This window comes from Podarcis erhardii, assembly GCF_964252035.2.
Source record: "Podarcis erhardii genome assembly, chromosome: 11".
NCBI classification, from domain to species: Eukaryota; Metazoa; Chordata; class Lepidosauria; order Squamata; family Lacertidae; genus Podarcis; species Podarcis erhardii.
Genome location: NC_138501.1, coordinates 27,322,533 through 27,328,233, shown reverse-complemented (window position 1 = coordinate 27,328,233; position 5,701 = coordinate 27,322,533).

Below are 5,701 nucleotides of genomic sequence, written 5' to 3'. Positions count from 1 at the left end.
ATTCTATCCTTATCTTCTAATGAATGCGCTACATCTGGGAAACTCTCAGCCTGTATGTTTTGCAGGTTATTTCCTTATTCATATTTATTCCAAACTCCTAAGCCTTGCAAACAATGCATATATGTATGTCTTTCCACCTTTGTATTGATAGATTAGACTGTCCACTAAATTGCCTCATCTCACTTGCTCAGCATTAAGGCAATGGCCAAAGAACTAGGATTGCTATAGAATTTTCCCAAACCAAGATTCCCATCACTGCCAAGCTTTGTGGAGTCTCCTTCCACAGTCCTTCACTCTGGACTGGATTCCAAATTGCCCAGGGTCTGAATTGAATCACATAGATCCTAAGAATCTCTCAGGCTTTGGTACACTCTCATGCGCAAGGATATAGAGAGTGTTGTTGTGAGCTTTATTTATTAGCAGATGGCATGAAAGGGCTGTGTTGCTTAACTGACCCCCCTCTGGATGAGCCACTGCTGCATACTGGAACAAAGAGCGAGAGGACTGAGGTGGTGGTGTGGTAGGTCCAGTGTTGATGCAGCAGCGGAGTCAAACTGCTGCTCCTGCCATTGTGTTTGCACCACACTGAGTTGGCCACCACCATGTCCCTTCCCTCTCCATCCTAGTAAGCCATAGTGACTGGGTGAGAGAGACATCAGATGGCCATGCAGCCCAACCACACCATGTACTAATGCTCTTACATCATGAATGGAGCCCTCATGATATACTGAGCTTGACAGTACTTACTAGAAGCAGAAGGATGGCCAAGAGGGCTATTTAGTGGTGGTGAAAGCCAGCACATGGATGTTGCATCCCACCATTCATATGTGTCAGGGACTGGACTGAGGAGGAATGGTGGGGACCCCCCCCCCTTTCTGAACTTTCCCGAGAAGGAGGACAGTATAGATTTACAACAGTGGTTTGCAGAAGGTCTTAGTTCAGAGGCTGCAGAGGAGAAAAGATGGGAAATATTGGGAGAGGAGCACTAGGGGAGAGACAGCTGACAGACTCAGTGTCTTTAGAAAGCATTCCTGACCCTAGCCCTCTCCCAGGACCTGGCGTGCATTGAGAGTAGAAGAACAGAAAGCTCAGAGGCAGAAAGCACTGATCAGCCAACACAGGGATGTTGTATAGTAAGAGAGACGGAGGGGGTGGGACTTTACTCGGAGCAACGCCATTGTCTAAGAGACATTGCATTTCTATGTTCTCTCTCTGTGAATATTGAATAAAAGACATGGTAAGAACTCTTATTATTATCTGCTTCTTGGCTGCCACCATGGGAGGGATCAGATTCCCTGAAGCCTGACAATATGTGGCTTCTTCCGATGACCTCTTTTGTGGACCACATTCAGTGACATGTGTACTTGTATATCCATCCCTGTTGTTCAAGAAGGAAACCTGTTTGAGACTGCTGGAGAGGTGGGAGGAATGATGCAATCCTATACACCACCCATACACCACCACTACCACCAGCTCCTCACCTCCTCCTCCTCTATGAAAACTACCTTGTTTACTTTCGTAGAAAGATGTGGTAGGAATTAATAAACCCAGTGATGATAATGTGTAATGATTCCAATGATCCTCTGTTCCTCTTGAGGAACAGATGTCAATGAGTAGACTATGCACATTCTGCATAGTTTGTGGCTGTGGTCTGATATTTACTTGCATTAAATATATATGTGTATCTCTGATTTTCCAGTGATACCAAAAGTACAAGCATCACCTTTCAAATGTCTCCCTGGAATGAAATAAACCTTTGGAATGTGTCCTTTGCGGTGGGAATGGCTGACTTGACACCCCAAGTGATGATGCACATACTTGCAGCTACTCAGTGAAAAGTCTTCCAGGCTCTGGACCAGCTCCACTTACTGGCTGGCAATTTACTCCTCCTGGGCAGAAAGGAATATAAAGTTGATGTCTTTCTGTATAAATGGTGCTTTGCTTGGATGAGGTCTAAGAGAGCTCTTACATTACTAGTTTTGGTCATCTTTTCTGACACTGGGTCACTCCAGACTGCTGCCTGCAGCCCAGCCAAACCTTTTAGAGCAATCGCATGGACACTTTTAAGCTGGTGCAGTTTATCTGTCTTTAAACTGCTGCACTGCTGAAATATCTGTCAAGTGCAGTGTTCCCAAATGGATTCCACTGTCCCCATGGAGATCTTGAGGTTGGCGGGGAGCGAGAGCAATAACAAATGCAGAAGTGACAGGAAGGTGCCTCCAGGATTGACTGTCTTGGAACGACTGAGGAGGCAAGATTTGGAAGAAACCCATGAAATCTGCATATCTAAGGAGTCTGGAAACATCATCAGATGAAAAAAAAAAAGTGAATATCGGGACTGAAAAGGCTGCAGGAGTTTGCAAGCAAATGTCAAGAAACATACAAAAAGATGTCAAGAGAAGTATGACAAGCACTTGGCTAGAAAGATTAGGGGGCTAAATATATGCATGATGAGCAGCAGCGCACTGTTCCTTGGAAAGAAGAGATGAGGAGTTTTGTAAGCAAAAAGACAAAAACAACCCATGTCATTTTTATGGATAAATTTGAATTAGAATGTATGTAGAAAACGGAGGGTAGGGTTTGTCCTACCATAACAGCATTCCAAATAAGGACGACTGGGGAATTTGATCTGTGCAAATCCCTATATGAAATGACCTGATCTGTACCTCTTGGGCTAATGTCTGTGAGAGAGTTCTGAGGGAGGCCTCTCTGCCTTTGGCTCCTGTGCTTGCGATTCCCCCACCCTGACCTATGTAGTCCTGCCAAGGAGTGAAGAGAACAGCAATCTGGAAATAGAAAGGTATAGCAAATTCTCCTCACCACCTTGCAGGACACTTTGGGTGTCCAGATTACTAAACTGAGTGTACCAAGTGACTTTGTCCACTCCATGGGAAGAACATAAGAAGAGCTTGCTGGATCAAGCCAATGGCCCATCAAGTCCAGCATCCCGTTCTCACAGTGGCCACACATATACATGTGGGGAACCCTCAGGAAGAACTCGCCCCTGCTGTGATTTCCAGCAATTGGTATTCAGAAGCATCACTGCCTCCAACCAAGTTATATTTGGTAACTGGGTGACTGTCTTCTCCAGCAAACATGGTAAAGTGCGAGCCCTCCCATTGTTAAGATTGTTATCAAAAGGTTTAAAGTACGCTGCATGAAGAATTAACCGGAGAAGCAAAGAAGAGTTGAATCAAACAACTGTAAAGGACTGTTTCTGGCAAATAACAACAACAACAACAACAACAACAACAACAACAACAACAACAACAACAACAACAACAACAATTTATTATTTGTACCCTGCCTATCTGGCTGGGTTTCCCCAGCCACTCTGGGCGGCTTCCAACAAAGATTAAAAATACATTAAAATGTCACACATTTAAAACTTCCCTGAACAGGGTAAGTGGTAGGCTTGCAGTAGGGACATCCTGAACTCTTCCCTAGCCCCAGATTTTTACTCCACAGGTCACTTCATTCCCAGCCAAGTTTACTTAGAGCTTCACAACAGCAGTCAAATTATTGTTTGCACTCCTGGAAAGCTAAAACTCTATATGGTACCATGACTTTGCAGGATCATTCCTTTACGTGGAATTTGATTATACTGAGGTTGTACCTGGCTGAAGATGAAGGTTCTTCAGCCTCTGTATCACCCTTAGGAAATTAGCTGATGTGGTGAATGTTTCGGTTTCTGATTTTCCACTTAATTTGTGGTGAGCGATTCATCTGTGTTTGTTTATGGCCACTGATGTGCTCTGACTAATAAGAAATGGATGTTTCATCTCCAAATAGAGAGTTTGTGCTTTGTTTCAAAGTTGCCATGGTCAGTCTCAGCATGCAATTTTCCGTGTAACTGGTGTGCTTGGCACTGCAGTTGCCATATGGAAACACTGATTCCCAGTCATCCATATAATGGACTGTACACTATGCAGGCAATCTGTAAAATAACGATGGTCTTTTTATGCAGCTATGTTAGTTCTTTTCATTAGCTGCATGCCTAGTAGTGTCTTGTCAGTCATTGTGTTACATTTATGAATAAAGAACAGACTAGCCTGAAGCAAGGCAAGCAAGCTATTGCTGTGGTTTTTGTTTTGTTTTAAAAAGCAGAAGAGCACTGATTGGTGGGAAACCATGTGGTAGGACATATGTTTCATTTTATTCTGGAGCAAGGTGTGAAGGTGGTGTTATATTCTTGTGGGGGGGTTCATGGTGAGCCTGTTGTCACAGGTGAATTGTTAGCTGGTGAAGTTTGGTTTGACAGTAGTGATACTCCTTTGCAGGGGTGGGGGGCATTAAGATGGTCCACCCACAGAGACTTATGGAATCTGATGGATTCCTGAATGCTCTGGAGGGATATTCCAAGTGATATGGTTGGTGCCTCTTTTGATGTTCCAATCTCCCTGTAGAACAGGTGGGCAGAAGGGGCTGTAGACACTCGCTAGATCATCACCTGGCCGTGGTGAGCGGGCTTGCATATTCCTATGACCCTTGTGAGCGAAGCCATTGAGAGTCTCATACACCCAGCAGGGTCACCCAAGGCGGTAAGGTCAAAAGGGAGGAGCTAGACAAAGAATGATCCAATAAGTCCTCAACAGCAGAACAGGCAGATGATAACAAGCAGTATTTTACAATAGCTGAGAAGGCGGATGAAGGCTGCAGCAGATAAGAATCTACCAGTCATCGTGATACTCATGCCATCGGAATAGAGTCTTACTGTGAAGACTGTGCATTGGTCAGTGTGCACTGATCTACACACATAAAACAAATTCACGCACAGGCGTCTTCCAAAAACCCATCCCAAGCCCCCCAAAGTCCTATGGTGATCGGCTATTATGGAAGACAATTTTACTCAACTACGAGTGATCACCAAAGAAGAAGACAGGGTCATTCTTGGGTGTTTCCTCCAACATTGCAGAGCCTACAATCTCCCTCGAACTCAAGATTGCTGCAGGTAATGAAGCAGGAAGGATGACAGCTAGAGCAAAGCTGGCATAAATCTCAGGATGAATCTTGGTAAACACAGGTATGAGCACATCTTTGTGCCTACCATATGGTTTAAAAAAGCCTTGCTTCTCTGCCACCATTGCATCCTCAAGTAGTTGTCCAGCAGAGCTCTACTGAGTGGTGAACGGGCTTGTGGGATCTGCCCAAGAAGAGGGATGCAAGAAGCAATGCTGAAACCAGTGAAGGGCTACACACACACACACACACACACACACACACACACACACGTGTTTCCACATGCAGAGCTGCTAGAAGGCAAATAACCCAGAAATGGAAACAAGAGGAAATACCGACGATAGAAGAATGGAGACTGAAGCTGACAGACTATTCAGAACTGGACAGACTAACCGGAAAAATTAGATATCTTCAAGACCAAAAGTTCATTGAGGACTGGGGAAAATTTGTTGAATATCTGAAAAGAATATGTGATGTGCAAACAACGCTGGCGGGGTTTCAAGAAGCACTGTGAAAGTTGAAATACATTGTTAAAAAGAAACAGGAGTGGGAGGGAAGTTTAATGGCAATATAAATAGAGAAATGCGTAACTGAGAGGTAAATATGGATGATTGCCAGAGAAGCTGAAGGAAGTCCAAAAAGAACTAAATTTGTGGAAATTTCGATAAAATTGTATATTTGTGTTGGAAAATTAATAAAAAATATTTATAAAAAAAAGGCAAATAGCCCAATAAACCTAATG